This window comes from Balaenoptera physalus (assembly GCF_965194825.1).
Source record: "Balaenoptera physalus genome assembly, chromosome: 6".
NCBI classification, from domain to species: Eukaryota; Metazoa; Chordata; class Mammalia; order Artiodactyla; family Balaenopteridae; genus Balaenoptera; species Balaenoptera physalus.
Genome location: NC_138885.1, coordinates 69,762,257 through 69,785,155, shown reverse-complemented (window position 1 = coordinate 69,785,155; position 22,899 = coordinate 69,762,257). Strand labels below are relative to the sequence as shown.

The 22,899-nt window shown below is 39.7% G+C and overlaps 1 protein-coding gene across 1 annotated transcript in view; it reads left to right on the top strand.

The window, feature by feature from the left end:
* Window positions 1-22,899, top strand: part of LOC309663210 (uncharacterized protein) — a gene marked incomplete at its 5' end in the record, with an annotated part of 569,151 nt that overhangs the window by 429,159 nt on the left and 117,093 nt on the right. Inside the window, 2 exons of the mRNA XM_082466830.1 lie at window positions 258-342; window positions 2,117-2,213. The remainder of the gene's footprint in view (window positions 1-257; window positions 343-2,116; window positions 2,214-22,899) is intronic.

Here is a 22,899-nt window from a genome sequence, read left to right as displayed (position 1 = left end):
TGGCCTGCAGCAGATTATCAAGTAACCAAAATCAGTGTACTGAGTAGGATGAGCTGGAACTCAGGACAGGTAACCTTTCCTATGGGTGAGGGGAGAATGAAGTGTTGCCCAGAAGATATCATGAGGGCACAGGTCGTGACAGGGTGCAGGGAGCACACAGAAGGGATCAGGGAAAGATTCAGAAAAGTGGCTAACATTTGTATAGTTTATCTGTGAGAGAAAGCACTGCCACTACTATTATCATCCCCATTTCCCAGATGAGAAAACGGAGACCCAGAGATATTACAGAACCTGCTCATCAAGTGTATCCAGCCAGTGTGACTATTTATACGGAAGAATCAGGTATCTCCAAAAGCTAATTTATCTTAGTCCATAATTTAGTCCAAGGCTTTCTAGGAATAATAGAATTTACTGATCTTAAGGCCATGTAGTTCAATTAATTGAAATTATGTCCCTTAGCAAATACCAAAGTTTTATGGAATTCTCTGTAATACAGATTCTAGGGACTTCCTTGGTGGTCCAGTGGTTAAGACTTCGCCTTCCAGTGCAGCGGGTGCGGGTTCGATCCCTGGTCGGGGAGCTAAGATCCCACATGCCTCAGGGTCCAAAAACCAAAACAGAAAACAGAAGCAATAGTGTAACAAATTCAGTAAAGACTTTAAAAATGGTCCACATCAAAAAAAAAATCTTAAAAAAAAAATAAAGATTCTAGATTGAATTCAAAACGTTAAATTTATTTTTTTTTCCTACTACTATCCTATTCAGTGTCACTCAGCTCATAAAGAAAAAAAGGTTCTCTATTTGCCTCCAAATTTAGTATTCATTTTATCTACATCTGTACATTTAAAATACATAGAAAAGTTAAAGCAGCTTTATAAGTCATATTTTAACAAAAATATCGATATCTTAAAAAGCTGGCCATCTAGAGAAATATGATTTTTCTTGATTGAATTGGATACTATTTTCATCAAAATTATAAGAAAAATTTATTGAGCACTTATTAAGTATAGGGTATTGTCCCAGATTTTAGATGATTGCCTAATTTTGCTTTTCATGTCTTCTGAAAGCAGAGCTTAATTTGGAGTTATTTCTCAAGAATGGGGAGCAGCTGTGACTGATTTATTTAAATACTTTAGAACATTTGAAAATTGTTTTTCTAATTCACCGGAGAATTATTAAATCCTTGTGATTGTATACCCTCTTGAGCAGTATTAGTTTCTTTCTCATGTTTGGACAATTGCTGTGGTCTCATAGCTGTGACTTTGCCAACAATAGCTACTTATTCTTGAGTACCACTAGGCTAATCCCCATAAAGGTCATTTTTATGACATCATTCTCCTACTCAAAACTTTCAGTGGTTCCTCACATTCTTCCAAACAAACTCTCGAGCTTGCATTCAAGGACTCTGTCATTTGGGTACTGCCTACCGTTCAGTACACATTTCCTATTGCTTCCTTTTGCAAACCCTCCATGGCTGCCACATCCTCTGACCCCCAGGATGCTGCACCCTCCATCCAGCATCTTCCATTCCATCAGCCTCCAGCGTCTCTACCATTCTCTTCAGACCCCCTCCCATGCACTCCCCACATCTTCTTTGAAATCTTTTTTTGATTATCTAAGCTCCTTTCCTCTCTAAAATCCACAATTTAACATTTACCACAGAAGATGAAAAGTTTTAGAATGGGCAGGGACATGACTGGGGCCATTTATTAGCCTTTTACACAGCTCCTCTCAATCTTGATTCAGTGGAATTGTACTGGATTAAGGATGAGAAGACCTGACTCTACCATCTTCTCCACAGCTGACCTTGGGCCAGCCATATGAGCTCTATGAGACTCAGTTACCACATCTGTGAAATGGGATACCTCGCCTACCTGCTCCACAAGTTTGTTTTGAACATCAAATGTGATCATTCATAAGAAAGTGATTCATAAATTCTAAAGCACTAAGTGCTGTTACCATGTCAGATGTCCCTGTACACAACACAGCCCTCCTGTCTCCCCCACCCCATCCATGAGGACTTAGCAAATACTCTAAAAAAGATGTTTCACAATTCAAGGGTATATCTCTCTGTATTTAAGAGAATTTGACAGATTGTTCATTGTATCCCCCTCAGATGGCTTTTTGGGTTGTGGAAATTTCTGCCACCTCCTTTTACCATATTGGAACTGGCAGGATTTCTGGAATCATCAGGTTCCACCCGGTGCTTGGAGGTATGACCTAAATCTTTAGCTGTCTTTCTCCCATAGAAAATGGTAAAGAAATCCTTGTTGGCAAAATGAATGAATATTTATTTCTTATCTTTCAATGAGAATATAATAACTTTTGGTTATTTATATTTACACTTCCAAGCACATCTGCTCATGTTATTTCAACCACATTCCTCAAATACAACTTTCTTCAGTGCTAACTGCTCCAAACATCTAAATATCGGCATAGGTACAGAAACCGTTGACTGTTAGTACTTTTCACATTTCATTGCTGAATGTATGCTTTAGACAAACTTAAAAAGATGATCTGTCTGATCGAGAGGCCCCTTGGTCCTCGAAATGTTCTCAGCTTTTAGCGTTGAAACAACAATAATGATTTGCTTCATTTGTGCACTACACACCAATGACACAAGCTAATTGCGTATCTACTATGAAATAATGTCTATTATTACATGCATAACTACACATTAACTCCATTGGAAACACTGGTAATTACACAGTATGTTACGTTAGTGCACCTGTGTTATCATTGGATTGCCATATCATTAATTCAAGTGACCTCTATAAATCTGTTTCCACCATCATTTCCTCATTCTGGGCCTCTTTACTGCACTTTACAGACTGTTAGGAAAACAATCAATTAATCACTTGAACTATACAGTTAAAACTATTTTTAGAAAAGAGAATCTGAAGTGTGATCTATTGCATTTTTTGTTTGTTTTTCATCACTTCTTCTTTGCTCGATATATGCAAACAACTTTAGATAGAGCTACATTCCATTTCCTTTTGTGTGAAATTAGAACTGTTTTCACTTTGGAGAGAATTACAACAAGTTTTTGATTAAAAAAAAATTTAAACCTGTCTGGTTCACAAACAGAATCACAGCCTAAACAGGTCTAAGTTCACGCTAAAAAATGTCGATCAAATGTTCACACCAACACATTTAACAAAGGCAAGTTCACATTTGCTGCTAAAACCTGAGTTGACTCCCAGTCAATTTGCATATCTATCTGGTTACACCAAACTGGACTTTTCTACTATCAGTATGGTCCGGACCATCCCCTCTCCTTACAAGTCCCTCATTCAACTGCAAAGCGACTCCAGCCCAAAAGATGAAAACCCCATCAGCATTTTCATAGTTAACGACAGGGCTACAAAACAGAAAGTAACAGCAGGAATCTGAAGCCAGTGCTTTTATTGGACTAACTAACGATATAAATAAAATGGTCCCTGACTGAGCTTCAGAGAATCACTGTCTCTTTATCAGGCCATAGAAAACAGATCCAGGAGGGCAATAAATACGGCACATAACAGAATGGAATTAAATGATTAGGCCTGAATTAACACCCTGTTTCTGAGCCTCACTTAGTGTTCCATGGCCCCAATGAAACACTGCAATTCACAAACGCTCAAGGCCCATTTAATTTTTATTTCAAGCTAGTTCGGAAGAAGGGATTACCTATAACTCCCCCCATTCCATTGTATAACTCTTGAAGTAACAACACTGATCCTGTCTAGATAACTGTGAGGAAAATAGGCTGTGCCATAAGACTCACAGATTCTATCCAGAACCTTGCGTCTAAGAAGTCACATTAATTAAAAGGGCCCAAATCCCTGCCCTGTGAAAGTGACAAGGCTGCCCTTGATGGGAAATTAATGAATTAATTAAATCAACTTGATTGGTTCCCTTGGTACTGAGAACGTAACTCAGCAAATGTTGGTCCACATTTTTTACTTTTTGAAATGTGACTTTACTATGACAAAGATCCTAAGTCCTCACTGCAAAATGGAATTTAATATCGCCTTGGAGGATAATACATGGTGGCCCCATTCCCCATTATGCTATATGCAGTATTAGGTGAGTTAAGCTTAAACCCTATTCGAAGGAAATTAATACTGTTCTACCCTTTTCCATTTATACAACGACTCTAGACGTTAGAGGACTTCACTATACCAGTGAAGTACTTAGAAATTTCAGATGAAATATGCAGCCAGATGAAACTGAGGCATAAAATCCACTTTGAATACCTGTGACGTGAAATGATGTATGAGATGGAGGTATATTTATAAGGCAAGGTACTTGAGAGTCGAAAGGTAAGGGGGCTTGCAGTTTTGAGCAACTACTAGATGCTTGGTTTTGGGCTGTTTTCTCATTTAATCCTCCCAACGTCCTGTAAAGTAGGTATGATCATTCCAATTTTACAAATAAGGAAACTCAGGCTCATGGAGTAGTGTATATCTGCCCAAGTTCACACAGAAAGTGTGACATTCAACTTCAGTTCTAGCTGACTCTAAAGCTATACCTTTCCATCAGTACTATGGTATCCCTTGCTTAAGAGTGTTAGCCTCACTAGAGCTTTGACTTAGAATTTTCTAGAATAACCAAAGAAGCCAGCCATCATGTAGAAGAGGGGTGAGATTGATTCAGTATAGTACCAAGAGGTAGAGAAAGAACCAAAGGGTTTTGGCTCTCTGTGAGAACATTTTTTATAAAGTCCCAGGACATCCAGACATTTAACCAATTGAGGAACTCCCCTGGAAAGTAGATGAACCAGACTATCCAAGTTTGCTTCAGGTTGTGAGTTATGGCCTGAGTGGAGTCCAGAATTTATCTGTTATTGTCACCTCAAGAAGCACCATGAGCCCTGACTGGAATAGAGCAGGAGGATCCTTCCACATTCTGAAGAATATGGAGCCTGACCATACCCAAGGTTTCCCTAACAGTCAGCTCATTATAGCACGTAGTTGTGTACATGACAGTTCGGGAGGGACTCCTATTAGATCAAACCTTCTCTCCCTTGATACTTTGGACAACAAAATTACTGTAATCCTAACTCAAGTGTATGCTTGAGTACCTTCAGTGAAACATACACTGACATACACATAAGTTTCTCATAAAGCAATCTCAATGGACTGGCACAGGCACTGAAGACTACATTGTGGAGAAGTTACAATAACGATTTTTTTCTCTAAAGATGATCACTAGCAATTTGCTGGTGATAGATTCATTTCAGCTTAAGAATGTCGAACTGTGTCTATCTGTTAAATTATGATTAGACATTTAATAGGCAGAAAAGCATCTAATTGCATGTTCTATGCAGTATCCTTATACATTATTAGTACCCAATAAATTAATTAAAATGCTTTTGACAATTAATGTTACATGGTAATAATTATATCTATTCCTTTATGAGTGATGAATCCCTTGAAATTTTGTTCTGAGAAAAGATCTTTGTTTACTAAAGAGATACTAATATGATTTCAGTGAGTTTACTGATTTTTCATTCCTTGGCCAGCAGTTCCTAAGAAGCAAAGGTCTAGATTATAATTGCTCACATCTGAGTCTCAGCTTTAGTGATTGTTCTTGGCTAAGGTTTTTAAAAATAACAAGACCCCTGATATCTTCTGGCCTAGACTTAGACACAATCCCAGGCTTTCCTTTGACCTTCACTTTTCAGTAGTAATTTAAGTGACGTGAAATCTGTCTCCACTGTATCAGCAATAAGAGCCAAACTACATCTTTGAACTTACATCCACGATGCTAAACTACAAAGCTACTTCTAGAACCATGCTGCTTGACCATCTTGGTTTCTTCAAAGTCTAAACCCTTTCATTTGAGTTTAACAATATATTTTTATTTTGAGCTAGATTTTGAAGAAGCAAAACTGTCCAGGAAATTATTTTGTCAGATCTTCTACTTTTCTGATTTGACATTACAGAAGCTATCTTCTTGGGCGAATGTAGAAATTCTCTGCACCCCAGGCCAAGTCTCAGCTCAAAGTTCCTCTTTATTATATGGGACTTACTGTTATTGTGATTTGAAACCATTCTGTTCACCTATAGTATTTATTTACCTGTTTATTATCCATCTCCTTTCTCTGATATGTCTGTTCCAGAAGAGAAGAGGCAGTGCTTGTCTTTTTTGCCACAGTCCTCTAGGCCTAGAATACTTCCTGGAACATAGTAAAAGCCCAATAAATTGTTTACTGACCAGATGAATTGCTATAAATAGAAAAGGTCACATTCGATATCACTAAAGCATTTAGGTCTTAATACCATTTTTCCCTTTCCCAAATAAAAACTTTACACTTTTCTAATCTCCTACAATAAAAATTTCACTAGCTAAGTCCTTAGCAATATTAATTCCTCACTTCTGTCACTGTCTTTGTCAGGGCCCGAGGCTGAGCCAAACATGACTGAGGATTTCAAAAAATATATTTTTAATACAATGTTAAAATATACTCACTAGGGGAAGGCTCATAAAATTCAGCTTCAGCCACAATCTGGACTATGGGCTGCCAAGTGCTGCATAAATAAATCATCAAGTCATTTTGGCATCCTGTGGGCCAGAAGGAATATCTCCCTCAGTAGATTTAAAGAGACATGATTCTGAAAGAAACAGGAGCAAAGTGAGTGATTAAATGTGTCCTCTCATATTATCCTTCTAGAGTTAGGACAGGTTCCTTCAAGTGGTAATTGTCCATTTTACCAAGGGCAGATTCTCTTTTTTCTCTTTAATTGAAATCCCTTGTGGAGCTGAAAGAATCCATTCCAATATCCACAGCAAATGCCCCCATCCACTTTGCAACTATTGGTACACTTGAAAGAGGAAAATACAACCCAGCAGTCGGAAGAGCAGGTTACAAGGACAGCTTGTGGCCATGTACGTGTAGCATGGATTCAGATAAGTCAAAGGCCAAGCAAAAGAAATCATGGAGGACAGTGGAAAGTGGTCTGTGCGATGAAGGAGTCTGGGATGGAGGCACTGCTTGATGGGTAGATTCTGCATCAGTCGCCCAGGGAGGGTGTCCAGACTAGAGCTCACCTATGCTTATCCCACACACACACGCACACACACAAACACTGTGACCGTCTGCTTCCCTGGTCAAGTCTCCCTGGCTGATCCAATCCAGCTTGCTCAACTGCTGAACGCAGTGGCCTTTGGAAACTTACCAGAATGAAGAACACAATAAAAACGATGTGATGTATCCCATTTCCTGTGGATTCAGATGCCAGGCCGGGAATCTGAATCCTTTCCATGACCTCAAAAAAAAAAAAAAAAAAAAAAGGAAAAGCAACTCTGAGGTTTGCAGAAAGCTCTTTTTCAACACTGTTTATAAAAAGAGACTGTGTAACCATCAGGGCCAGTGGGGGCAAAATTGCAGCATGTCTTTTCAGAACAGTTGATTAAAACATGGTACCATTGATGTACGAACGTACAAACTCCAACTCATCCGGAGTAACGCCTCAAGATCTGATGTATGCGGTACCTGTGGGAACACACATTCTGACACAGAAACATCAGGCAGGTCCACTTGTACCCCCAGATCTGAACGCGTACACATGTGCAGACCCGTGCACACACACACATATGCAGCAAGCCCCTTCTTGACAAACATCCCTTTTTTGCTGCCTTGTCTTACATGTAACCATGGCCCAAAATTAAAAATTGTGCTTTGTATTTACTAAAACCCAGGCCAGTTCAGTTTTTACTCTCAGGAAGAAATTTCTTACCTGGCTACTATCTGTATCTGTCTTAGTCAGTAGCTGATAGGCCCTCCTTGGGTTATTAACCAGTTAGTTTCTCCCAAAAAGGAGACGATTAGCTTCTAACATTACTCAGGGTGTCAAGACATGCAGGTACCAGATCCTCTCATCCTAGTTTATCTTTCATTTAATCTCTAGATTTCTCAGCTCCGGCTGTCAGCTGGCTTCCAGTTAATAACACATTTTTATCTGTTGTTATTGGTGATGGTGGGTTTTTTTTGGGGGGGGGGGCACTAACAACTCAATCACCAATATAATGATGACAGAACTGACAAATTCTGTATTAATGGATTTCCTTCCTGCACCTACACTCCAAGCTGCCAAAAGCCAGAAACGGTAAAATAGATTCCAGGCAGTTACAGGTTAAGGATCATTTGCATAAATTAGCAAATTTTGCAAATGAATTCATCTAGTGAGAAGTAAGACACGGGACACTGCATTTTAATAATTGACATTCCACATGAAATGCAATGTTCTTGAGGAGGAAATTGAGCTCCAGGTTGCTATTAGAACCAGCGGAGCAGCACAAGTGGAAAGAAATGCCATCCCCCATTATGTGAGTTACCACTCCTGCATAACAACTACCCGCATTCTGGTGGACTTCTTTTAATAAAAGTACTAGTGCGTGCTCACCGAGAGGGAGAATCGCGAGGAATCTACTCATCAGCAACATCGAACAGGAAATGAAAATAAAGAGTTCTCTAGGATGCGGCCAGTAACTCTTTACATTCTCTTTCCAAAGTCATCTTTCATTTTCCATTTGGTTTGTCAGCCGGTCACCCCACCCCCTTCCTTTCCAGTTTTATGAAACACTTAGGTTATTTAAAACATACAGAGTGTGGGTAAATATTTTTAATTATCCAATTTGGAGGTTGTCTCTCATCCTGTTGCTTAAATTACAAATAAAGATAAGTGGGCTGTTTTGCTGCCTCCTTCTGGCCTAATTTGTTTAAGAACATGCCACATCACAAATATTGGTGGGAATGCCAAATTAATGCCTTTCCTAAGGCGTTAGCCAGCCAAAGTCAGGGTATCCAGAATGTCGGAAGTACAAACTGCTCACATGTACAGTCCAAGAGCTGGAAACAAGTCCACCCTTAATAGTGTTTCCTGGCATAATTTATAATTAACATAAAGTGAATTAAATCACTCACTCGATAGACTTTTTTCCAAGTTCATGTAGAGTAAGCGTGTCATATCAATTAATTCTCAATGAACTGCAGCAGCCAATAAAATTTCTCCCAGACACTGGTAATAATCCAAGATATTGATGGAAGAGGTATCATCATTAATATGGGTATAAGCCTCAAATCATGTACAGAGAACAGGCAGACACAGTTCCTTCCTTGGAAAAGGAACACGATTATTGCTAGCTGCCTGTTGTTCTTTCCAATTTGTTAAGCTTTCTGTCTGTTCTCACTTTTCACACTGATAGCCTTTTAATTTTGCCTGCACAACTAAATTCCCCTAGTGGAGCTGTCTCTTTTCACAGGATATCATTAGATATCACAGGATATCTAATCTGAAAAAGTTAATACACATGAACAAATTAAACAGATTCAAATAGAAAGGATGGATTATATTGCCCATATAATTGAGACATTTTCAGTGGCTTTTTTACATGTTCACAACCACAAATAATTGATATATAAAAAAATTAATGCAACCCGATCTTCTGTCTGTATATTCAAACAGGCATCTTAACTGATATTTGGGGGGAGTTTTTTTTTTTTTCTGAATTAACCAGTTGATTTTGGTACTATGTAGACAAAGCTCCAAAGCCCTACATGTCTTTGTTGATAATATGTGATTATAAAAGAAAGGAACCGACGGCCATTTGATTTATCACTTCTGAGCTTGTGTTAAATGACACGTCACTGATTCACCAAGCTTTTCCTAAACAATAACACCTGTTAGCCATAAATGTTTATGATTTTATATGCATCTTTCTTTCACCTAGGGAATACTAGTTGCTCTCGGGTTAAATAAGTTTGATAGTTTGAGAGGACAATCTTTTGTCTGTGTCTTCCTCGGCGTGCTCATGGCAATATCAAATGAGGGAATCCTGACGAGCCTGTTGGCTTGTGAGATGAGCAGCCGTGGCTCTTCTCCCAATAAAGGGTGTGTTCAGACTTGGCTTATTTATAGACCAATAAAGAGAAATTTCCACTGTTCTCTTCAGCAGGCTGAGGATAAATAGCTCTTCCGTTTCTAACACATAATGTTCACAGACACAAAAACAACTGCTCTGAATATTAAGCCAACATTCGTATTTTTTTTTCCTATGAAGGGGAGAAATCCTTGACTGTGAAACAATGGAGGGTCCAGATATAATCTTTCCCATTTTAGAACTGTTTTATTGCATTTTCTTTTCCTTAACAAAGAGGCACTCTAGCCTTAATTTGGTTACTAGATGAAGCATCAACTCACATGCTTCAACAATTCTCTCTGCAACCTGAGAGCTTAGGACTCCACGGAATGAAATCTCATTCCTGAAGGCACTGCAGCCATAGCACCAAATGCCCTCTGACAAGGCTGTTACTGCTGGGTTGAGTGCAGCAAATGCTTTCTGTTTTCACATTCTAGAGCAAGGAATAGCATAAATTATCCCTAACTCTTGATTCTGTGATGAAGTAGCCGTCTGGTCTGATAGTACAGTGACAGTGATATAGGAGTGAACACTCTATGCTTGGTCTACTGCACAGAAAAGGACAATAGGACATATTTTAAAATGTCAGGATCCAACAGAACCATATTCAGGAAAGTTCTCATTTATGAAAATAGATAGTATTGAAGATACATCATGATGCAAATCTAATCATGGCTGCTGGGCTGTTGAATTAAATTAAGGGCAAATCTGAATGTCTCCAATTAAAAATGTGTGACTCCTTTTCCTGCCGTGTTTGCCATCTCTGTAAAAAGATGCTTTATTATACTTCTTTCAGGAGGTTGTGTCACAAAGGCTGTTGACCTACCTACTTCTCTCCTTTGATACGTGTATGTGGAACTCTTAAGCTGTAGATGTAGGATGAGTTTAGCTATTTCCAGTCAGTTATTAGTGAAAATTGTGTTCACCACTATATGTGTGATAAGGTATATGCATCACTGGCGTGAGGGCTATTGAGAAATCACAAGGTGTGTCGACAGACTAGTAAGAGGTATATTTTTCTGATAGCCCCCCTTTGAATTTATTCATCGTCCATTCAGTCACTCAGTATTGAATAAATACTTTTCATATACCAAGCACTGAATTTGGGGTGTCTGTGAAGTTTGGGGGAGGAGAACAATAATTTATTTTGATAGTCCTAGTGTGGTTGATGAACATTACTTTAGTATGAGTGATTTGCAACTACACAGTGATCACCTAGGAATGCCCAGAGGCAGTGTCTGTATCATTGCTATAGGAAGACAGTCAGATGACTGTCAGCGCTGCAAGATCTTAGGTGGAACAGATGGGAAGCTGGCTGAGGCCAGGGAGAAGACGACTTGCTCATTGGGTGGGTGTTGTGGGTGCCAAAACCAGCTGGTAGATGCTGGTGTAGGCACAGAGTCCAGAAGATCTAGGAAACTTGCCTATGTTTCAAGCAGTCAGAACCAGGAGGTCTAACCCAAAGGGCAGAACACCGTATCAAGACCTGAGTAATAATGAGTACCTCTGACTCTTAGTGGAGGACAACTTTGAATAAAAATTGAGCCTTATGAGACGCTAAGGCTGCTGCTGCAGCCACCAAGAAGCCTGTGTGCAAGCACAGGTCACTATCCACACCTCCCCTCCTGGGACCCTGTGCAGCCCACCACTGCCAGGGTCCCGTGATCCAGGGACAACTTCCCCAGGAGAACGCACGGCATGCCTCAGGCTGGTGCAACGTCACGCTGGCCTCTGCTGCCGCAGGCTCGCCCCGAACTCCATACCCCTCCCTCCCTCCGGCCTGACTGAGCCAGAGCCCCCGAATCAGCTGCTCCTTTAACCCCGTCCTGTGTGAGTGAAGAACAGACGCCCTCAGGCGACCTACATGCAGAGGCGAGTCCAAATCCAAAGCTGAACCCCAGGAGCTGTGTGAACAAAGACGAGAAAGGGAAATTTCTCCCAGCAGCCTCAGGAGCAGTGGATTAAATCTCCACAATCCACTAGATGTACCCTGCATCTGTGGAATACCTGAACAGACAATGAATCATCCCAAATTGAGGAGGTGGACTTTGGGAGCAACGATATATATATTTTTTTCCCTTTTTCTCTTTTTGTGACTGTGTATGTGTATGCTTCTGTGTGTGATTTTGGCTGTATAGCTTTGCTTTTACCATTTGTCCTAGGGTTCTGTCTGTCCGGTTTTTTTTTTTTTTAAGTATAGTTTTTAGCGCTTGTTATCATTGCTGGATTTGTTTTTTGGTTTTGTTACTCTCTTCTTTCTTTCTATTTTAAAAATTTTTTTATTACTTAAAAATTTTTTTTTAATAATTATTTTTATTTTAATAACTTTATTTTATTTTATTTTACTTTATTTTATTTTATCTTCTTCTTTCTTTCTTTTTCTTTCTCCCTTTTATTCTGAGCCATGTGGATGACAGGCTCTTGGTGCTCCAGCCAGGCATCAGGGATGTGCCTCTGAGGTGGGAGAGCCAAGTTCAGGACACTGGTCCACAAGAGACCTCTCAGCTCCACGTAATATCAAACGGCGAAAATCTCCCAGAGATCGCCATCTCAACGCCAAGACCCAGCTCCACTCACTGACCAGCAAGCTCCAGAACAGGACACCCTATGCCAAACAACTAGCAAGACAGGAACACAACCCCACCCATGAGCAGAGAGGCTGCCTAAAATCATCATAAGGCCACAGACACCCCAAAACACACCACCAGACGTGGACCTGCCCACCAGAAAGACAAGATCCAGCCTTATCCACCAGAACACAGGCACAAGTCCCCTCCACCAGGAAGCCTACACAACCCACTGAACCAAGCTTACCCACGGGGGACAGACACCAAAAACAACAGGAATTAGGAACCTGCAGCCTGCAAAAAGGAGACCCCAAACACAGTAAGTTAAGCAAAATGAGAAGACAGAGAAACACACAGCAGATGAAGGAGCAAGGCAGAAACCCACCAGACCTAACAAATGAAGAGGAAATAGGCAGTCTACCTGAAAAAGAATTCAGCGTAATGATAGTAAAGATCCAAAATCTTGGAAATAGAATGGAGAAAATTCAAGAAACGTTTAACAAGGACCTAGAAGAACTAAAGAGCAAACAAACAGTGATGAACAACACAATAAATGAAATTAAAAATTCTCTAGAACGGATCAATAGCAGAATAACTGAGGCAGAAGAACGGATAAGTGACCTGGAAGATAACATAGTGGAAATAACTACTGCAGAGCAGAATAAAGAAAAAAGAATGAAAAGAATTGAGGACAGTCTCAGAGACTACTGGGACAACATTAAACACACCAACATTCGAATTACAGGGGTCCCAGAAGAAGAAGAGAAAAAGAAAGGGACTGAGAAAATATTTGAAGAGATTATAGTTGAAAACTTCCCTAATATGGAAAAGGAAACAGTTAATCAAGTCCAGGAAGCACAGAGAGTCCCATACAGGATAAATCAAAGGAGAAACAAACCAAGACACATATTAATCAAACTATCAAAAATTAAATACAAAGAAAAAATATTAAAAGCAGCAAGGGAAAACAACAAATAACACACAAGGGAATCCCCATAAGGTTAACAGCTGATCTTTCAGCAGAAACTCTGCAAGCCAGAAGGGAGTGGCAGGACATATTTAAAGTGATGAAGGAGAAAAACCTACAACCAAGATTACTCTACTCAGGAAGGATCTCATTCAGATTTGATGGAGAAATTAAAACCTTTACAGACAAGCAAAAGCTAAGAGAATTCAGCACCACCAAACCAGCTTTACAACAAATGCTAAAGGAACTTCTCTAGGCAGGAAACACAAGAGAAGGAAAAGACCTACAGTAACAAACCCAAAACAATTAAGAAAATGGTAATAGGAACATACATATCGATAATTACCTTAAATGTAAATGGATTAAATGCTCCAACGAAAAGACATAGACTGGCTGAATGGATACAAAAACAAGACCCGTATATATGCTGTCTACAAGAGACCCACCTCAGACCTAGGGACACATACACACTGAAAGTGAGGGGATGGAAAAAGATATTCCATGCAAATGGAAATCAAAAGAAAGCTGGAGTAGCAATTCTCATATCAGACAAAATAGACTTTAAAATAAAGACTATTACAAGAGACAAAGAAGGACACTACATAATGATCAAGGCATCGATCCAAGAAGAAGATATAACAATTGTAAATATTTATGCACCCAAAATAGGAGTACCTCAATACATAAGGCAAATACTAACAACCATAAAAGGGGAACTCAACAGTAACACAATCATAGTAGGGGACTTTAACACCCCACTTTCACCAATGGACAGATCATCCAAAATGAAAATATATAAGAAAACACAAGCTTTAAATGATACATTAAACAAGATGGACTTAATTGATATTTATAGGACATTCCATCCAAAAACAACAGAATACACGTTCTTCTCAAGTGCTCATGGAACATTCTTCAGGATACATCATATTTTGGGTCACAAATCAAGCCTTGGTAAATTTAAGAAAATTGAAATCATATAAAGTATCATTTCCGACCACCACGCTATGAGACTAGATATCAATTATGGGAAATATCTGTAAAAAATACAAACACATGGAGGCTAAACAATACACTACTTAATAACCAAGAGATCACTGAAGATATCAAAGAGGAAATCGAAAAATACCTAGAAACAAATGACAATGAAAACACGATGACCCAAAACCTATGGGATGCAGCAAAATCAGTTCTAAGAGGGAATTTTATAGCAATGCAATCCTACCTTAAGAAAAAAGAAACATCTCAAATAAACAACTTAACCTTACACCTAAAGCAATTAGAGAAAGAAGAACAAAAAAACCCCAAAGTTAGCAGAAGGAAAGAAATCATAAAGATCAGATCAGAAATAAATGAAAAAATAAAAATGAAGGAAACAATAGCAAAGATCAATAAAACTAAAAGCTGGTTCTTTGAGAAGATAAACAAAATTGATAAACCATTAGCCAGACTCATCAAGGGAGAAAGGGAGAGGACTCAAATCAATAGAATTAGAAATGAAAAAGGGGAAATAACAACTGACACTGCAGAAATACAAAGGATCATGAGAGATTACTACAAGCAACTATATGCCAATAAAATGTACAACCTGGAAGAAATGGACAAATTCTTAGAAATGCACAACCTTCCGAGACTAAACCAGGAAGAAACAGAAAATATGAACAGACCAATCACAAGCACTGAAATTGAAACTGTGATTAAAAATCTTCCAACAAACAAAAGCCCAGGACCAGATGGCTTCACAGGCGAATTCTATCAAACATTTAGAGAAGCGCTAACACCTATCCTTCTCAAACTCTTCCAGAATATAGCATAGGGAGGAACACTCCCAAACTCATTCTATGAGGCCACCATCACCCTGATACCAAAACCAGGCAAAGATATCACAAAGAAAGAAAACTACAAGCCAATATCACTGATGAACATAGATGCAAAAATCCTCAACAAAATACTAGCAAACAGGATCCAACAGCACATTAAAAGAATCATACACCATGATCAAGTGGGGTTTATCCCAGGAATGCAAGGATTCTTCAATATACGCAAATCAATCAATGTGATACACCATATTAACAAACTGAAGGAGAAAAACCATATGATCATCTCAATAGATGCAGAGAAAGCTTTCAACAAAATTCAACACCCATTTATGATAAAAACCCTCCAGAAAGTAGGCATAGAGGGAACTTTCCTCAACATAATAAAAGCCATATATGACAAACCCACAGCCAACATCATCCTCAATGGTGAAAAACTGAAACCATTTCCACTAAGGTCAGGAACAAGACAAGGTTGCCCACTCTCACCACTGTTATTCAACATAGTTTTGGAAGTTTTAGCCACAGCAATCAGAGAAGAAGAAGGAATCCAAATCAGAAAAGAAGAAGTAAAGCTGTCACTGTTTGCAGATGACATGATACTATACATAGAGAATCCCAGAGATGCTACCAGCAAACTACTAGAGCTAAGCAATGAATTTGGTAAAGTTGCAACATACAAAATTAATGCACAGAAATCTCTTGAATTCCTAAATACTAATGATAAAAAATCTGAAAGAGAAATTAAGAAAACACTCCCATTTACCATTGCAACAAAAAGAATAAAATACCTGGGAATAAACCTACCTAAGGATACAAAAGACCTGTATGCAGAAAATTATAAGACACTGATGAAAGAAATTAATGATGATACAAATAGATGGAGAGATATACCATGTTCTTGGATTGGAAGAATCAACATTGTGAAAATGACTATACTACCCAAAATAATGTACAGATTCAATGCAATCCCTATCAAACTACCACTGGCATTTTTCACAGAACTAGAACAAAAAATTTCACAATTTGTATGGAAACAAAAAAGACCCCGAATAGCCAAAGCAATCTTGAGAACGAAAAATGGAGCTGGAGGAATCAGGCTCCCTGACTTCAGACTATACTACAAAGCTACAGTAATCAAGACAGTATTGTACTGGCACAAAAACAGAAACATAGATCAATGGAACAGGATAGAAAGCCCAGAGATAAACCCATGCACATATGGTCACCTTATCCTTGATAAAGGAGGCAAGAATATACAGTGGAGAAAAACAGCCTCTTCAATAAGTGGTGCTGGGAAAACTGGACAGCTACATGTAAAAGAATGAAATTAGAACACTCCTTAACACCATACACAAAAATAAACTCAAAATGGATTAAAGCCCTAAATGTAAGGCCAGACACTATCAAAGTCTTAGAGGAAAACATGACAGAACACTCTATGACATAAATCACAGCAAGATCCTTTTTGACCCACCTCCTAGAGAAATGGAAATAAAAACAAAAATAAACAAATGGGACCTAATGAAACTTCAAAGCTTTTGCACAGCAAAGGAAACCATAAACAAGACGAAAAGACAACCTTCAGAATGGGAGAAAATATTTGCAAATGAAGCAACTGACAAAGGATTAATCTCCAAAATTTACAAGCAGCTCATGAAGCTCAATATCAAAAAAACAAACAACCCAATCCAAAAATGGGCAGAAGACCTAAATAGACATTTCTCCAAAGAAGATATACAGATTGCCAACAAACACATGAAAGAATGCTCAACATCATTAATCATTAGAGAAATGCTAATGAAAACTACAATGACATATCATCTCACACCGGTCTGAATGGCCATCATCAAAAAATCTAGAAACAATAAATGCTGGAGAGGGTGTGGAGAAAAGGGAACCCTCTTGCACTGTTGGTGGGAATGTAAATTGATACAGCCACTATGGAGAACAGTATGGCGGTTCCTTAAAAAAGTAAAAATAGAACTACCATATGACCCAGCAATCCCACTACTGGGCATATACCCTGAGAAAATGATAATTCAAAAAGAGTCATGTACCAAAATGTTCATTGCAGCTCTATTTACAATAGCCAGGACATGGAAGCAACCTAAGTGTCCATCAACAGATGAATGGATAAAGAAGATGTGGCACATATATACAATGGAATATTACTCAGCCATTAAAAGAAACAAAATTGAGTTATTTGTAATGAGGTGGATGGACCTAGAGTCTGTCATACAGAGTGAAGTAAGTCAGAAAGAGAAAAACAAATACCGTATGCTAACACATATATATGGACTCTAAAAAAAAAAAAAAAAAATGGTCATGAAGAACCTAGGGGCAAGACAGGAATAAAGACACAGACCTACTAGAGAATGGACTTGAGGACACGGGGAGGGGGAAGGGTAAGCTGGGACAAAGTGAGAGAGTGGCATGGACATATATACACTACCAAATGTAAAATAGATAGCTAGTGGGAAGCAGCCGCAAAGCACAGGGAGATCAGCTCGGTGCTTTGTGACCACCTAGAGGGGTGGGATAGGGAGGGTGGGAGGGAGGGAGACACAAGAGGGAAGAGATATGGGGACATATGTATATGTATAACTGACTCACTTTGTTATAAAGCAGAAACTAACACACCATTGTAAAGCAATTATACTCCAATAAAGATGTTTTTAAAAAAAATTGATCCTCTATTATCTTAATTCTAATAGATACACTCTTTCTGTGTGGGGCCCAGATATTGGGAAATAGTCATTGCTTTTCTTTCTGAAGGAGTAAGGAATTCACATATTTAGTAGTTATTGAGTGCCTGTTCTATGCCACAAATAGCTCAAATTCACCGTGCACAGTACAGCCCCATTGCCTCCTCCACACTCAGCCTTCTCTTGCTCTCTCCCAGTGAATATGGCCCCATTATCACCATCTCCCAAGCCTGAAACCTGGAAGTCATCACCATTCACTTACAACTCTCTATCCCACTATCAATAGCTCACCAAGTACTGTAGAGCCTATTGCCAAGTATTTGATCACTATCCTCACCACTGCCATAATTCCCAAATCATCATCTCTGGACTGCAATCGCTTCCCCGGTGAGGTTTCTAAGATGAAAATCTAATAATGTATTGTCCTGAAATGAATCCCACGATGACTCTACATTGACTCTGGAAGCAAATCTAAGATCTGGCCACTGTCCATTTCCCCAGCCTCATCTCCTACTCCTCCTACCCCCTGAAGTATCATTACAGCCAGGCTCAACCACTTGCACACTGCCTTTGTCTTCCAGAGTATAGCCTTCCACTGGGGGGTCTTCCCATTTCCTTTATTCCAATCTCCATCTAAATTAACAAGATTTCCTGCTTCCTTTCTAAAAGTTGTCTCAAAGGTAAGCCAAGCCCTTGTCTAGGAGCATTGCTCCCCAGGCCTTAGTCTGGGTATTGTCCTTCCTCCCCACACAAGAGATTATCTCTTGATAGTCTCACCCACTTCGAGAAGAGAATTCTGCTGCCTCCCTGAGCAAAATGCCTCTCAACCCTGGATTCCCTTTGGAGGGGAGAGGTTTGCTTCTTCTTCAGAATATTCCTAGAATCTTATGCTTGGCACCATGAAAAGCCTCTTTCTCAAGTGAAACCCTACTTCCTGCCTACATGCGGTGTGTCTTTGACCTTTATCACCCAAACAGTTAAACAATACCTTTACCAAAAAGTAATCTTCATATCCATACAACAAGAATAACTTATAAAAAATGAGGGAGAAGGAATTATTTTATGAGTTATATTCTGCTTTTATATGTCTAATCATAAGCATGGATGTTATGGATACATTTAAATATGTCCCATTAAACAGGAGCTTTTAAAAAAAATAGTAACATTGAAAGAGCCTGTATTTTCACAGAATCAGATGCAATAAGTTTGCAACACTCCCTCAGAATGCTGAAAACTCCCTGAATCAGGCAGGTGCTGTTCACTGAATATCCATGTGTCCCCATCCTGTGTGATTGCATCTGGGCAATGGGCCATGAACAAGAGGCACTCCTGGGCTGAAGCATTCAGGAATCAGTGTGCAATGCTCTGACTCTCTTTTCTCCTGCCATTATACAAAGAAGGGCATGTACTGAGATGGAGGATCCATAGGATACAAACAGCCTGGATCTCTGTGTCGCAGCAAGGAGGGCAGCGCCCCTGAAGAGTTAGCTGACTGACATTAGGACTTAGCAGGAATAAGAAATAAACCGTTATTGTGTTAAGTAACTGGGACTCCAGGGTTATATTTTTACCACATCAGAGCCCATGCTATCTTGACATAAACATTTCATTATCTCAGATTCCAACATACACAGAATACTGAAGGATATTTAAAATTGATGGAGGTATTGATGTAGGGAATCAGACCAATTAATGTCAGTTTTTATAAAGATTCAGTTCATCTTATCTGAATATACTGGAGACAAGGAGAATATCAATAAGTAGCCTGAAAGCGTTCAATGCTGGCATATTATTTAAGTTCATATGAACTTTTATCACTGAAAGTCTAGACAGGTTAAGAAGTTGGACTCACACCAAAAACACATGCACTGCAGCAAATCATTTTGAAGACTCAATAGAAGCTTTAAATAGAGGTTATGTAAAATGAAACCTTTTATATCTAAATTTGATTAAAGCCCAGCAGTTCAAAGAAGATTTAGGGCACAATTTGTCTGATGGAACTACTTGAGGCACAGATCTATTCAGTTTTGGAAAATACATTCCATCTTGAAGAGACTGTTTTCCTTTCTATGGTGGATATATAATCCACATTCAGCCACTCATCATCAAATTCTTGGTCTTTGGAAAGATGTTGAACTTGAATATCTTCTCTTTGTTGCCCACTTATTAATTACTAATGATTTACCTGCCTCCTGCGCATCAGCCTTAAAATAGTAGTCAAAGCAAGACAGCAACCTGTTAAGTTTTATAGTTTTGTTTCAGTTCTGACAAACATAATGTTAACAGTAAGGGTTACTGGTTGACTATTTAGATCATTAAAAAAATATTTTAGTGATCTGGTCTTCAGCAGCACTGCATCCTGCTGAACCAGAGGAGGTTGCTGCAAGTTTTATCTCCATGAAATTAAATTAATGTACTGGTCGAATGAAATTATTTCATACTGTAAATTCTTTTTGAATACTAAAGTGAGGAAATTCTGAGGAGTAGAGAAACAAGTTTATCAGGATAGAGACCCCCAGCATTCACGATGATAACGTAAAGATTTTTCTCCTGGAGTCTTTTTCCACTGAAGTCAAGCAATCGTTTGCATTTGTGTGGATGGTGGTTGGCAGATCCCATCTAGAGAGAGTTCTCGAGGGTCTACAAACTGTGTAACAATCATTGTGGTACTGGGGAAAACAGCTCACTCTGATGTTAAAGGGAACGTTTCCCTATGTGGGAGACTAAATCCCGAAGTCTTTATTGACCAAGTCGGACAATGCTGCAAGCTGTTCAAGTATATTTTTCATAAAGAGTGTTGCTACAAAGAGATAGCACATTTCTTTGTGCTGTCCTCTGAGGCTATCTTATCTAACTTTGTTGGCTTTTGTGGGCTTCATGGTAGTGTTTGCAAATCCAAGAAAGGATGCAAAGTCACACAGTCACAAAACCCAGAGCAGGCAGTGTCTATTTCAACTCCGTTATTCCTCATATGTGATTAACAGGGATGCCCAGCCCAAGAGTCAGGTGTTGGATCACAGAGGGTCACCTACAAAGTGGCATCTTTGCTGCATCCTAAACTAGAGACCTGAGTTTTACCACTGCTACTGCAGGACACTCTCAGCTCTGACGGGTCAGTGCACACCACGGCTTCCGAAGTCCAGGAAGTCAGTCAGTCTTTTTTTTTTTTTTTTTTTATCCATTCATTTACCTACTTAATTTATTTATCCTTGGCTGCGTTGGGTCCTTGCCTCCTCGCGCGGGCTCCCTCTAGCTGCGGCAAGCGGGGGCCACTCCTCGCTGCAATGCGCGGGCCTCTCACGGTGGTGGCCTCCCCCGCAGCGGAGCACGGGCTCCAGGCGCACGGGCTTCAGCAGCTGTAGCACGCAGGCTCAGCAGCTGTGGCTCGCGGGCTCTAGAGCGCAGGCCCAGCAGCTGCGGCGCACGGGCCTAGCTGCTCCGCAGCACGCGGGATCCTCCCAGACCAGGGCTCGAACCCATGTCCCCCGCACTGGCAGGCAGACTCCCAACCACTGCGCCACCAGGGAAGCTCCCAGTCAGTCTGTCTTTGAGCTTGGGTTGACACCAGTGCTCACTTTATTCACACCCCATAGAGACTGTTGGCAGTAAGAAGCTGACAGGGAGTATAGCTCTTGACTCCAGAGCTTAAAGAGCAGGATTTAGAGACCCTTTCTGAGCAAACTTGCTGTGGGAGTCTGTGTGATGCTCAATCCCTCCAAGAAGAAAAGAGATCCACCCAGGGATCTGCCTGGTAGCATAACTGTGTTAGTCACCTTTGGATGCTCCTCTTTCCATAGCTCACCTTGGGGAGAATGGTGGAGTGGAGGCCATAGGAAATGTAGATGAGTCTTAGGTATGGTTCTCTGAGAAAGAGACTCAGAGACAGCAGCTTACATGGAGAGGGCTCATTGGTGAGAGCTCGAGAGCCACACCTGTAAGGGAGTAAGGGAAGGAGGACTGGGCAGAAGGGGAAGTTGAGCTGTGATGAGGTTGCAACAGGAGTCTCAGATGAGCCTTTACGGAGGTCTGGAGCTAGGATGGCCTGATTCAGAGATGCCCCCCGAATTGAGGCAAGGATGCTGGGCTTTGTACCCACTTATAGTCCAGGCATTAGATGTGGGTTGTCTCCAAGGAAGACAGGTAACCTTGGGTAAGGCAGCTTCCTTTGGTCAGGGCAATTCCTGAGGAGAGTTTCAACCATGAGGCGCCAGCAGACAGCACTCCTGGCAGCTGCAGGGAATGACACCATGATCCAAAAGGAGGAAATTTATTTTACTGAAGTATAGTTGATTGACAATAAATTTATTTTATTGAAGTATAGTTGATTGACAATGTTGTATTAATTTCTGCTGTACAGCAAAGTGATTCAGTTATACATATGTATACATTCTTTTTCATATTCTTTTCCATTATGGTTTGTCATAGGATATTGAATATAGTTCTGTGCTATACAGTAGGACCTTGTTGTTTATCAATTCTCTATATAATAGTTTACAACTGCTAATCCTAAACTCCCAATCCATCCCTCCCCCACTCCCCATCCCCCATGGCAACCGTAAGTCTATTCTCTATGTCTGTGAGTCTGTTTCTGTTTCGTAGATAGGTTCATTTGTATCACATTTTAGATTCCACATATAAGTGATATCATATGGTATTTGTCTTTTTCTGATTTACTTCACTTAGTATGATAATCTCTAGGTCCATCCATGTTGCTGAAAATGGCATTATTTCATTCTTTTTTTACGGCTGAGTAGTATTCCATTTTATATAACTACCACATCTTTTTTATCTATTCATCTGTTGATGGACTTTTAGGTTGTTCCCATGTCTTGGTTATTGTGAATAGTGCTGCAATGAACATTGGGGTGCATGTATCTTTTCAAATTATAGTTTTCTCTGGATATATGCCCAGGAATGGAATTACAGGATCATAT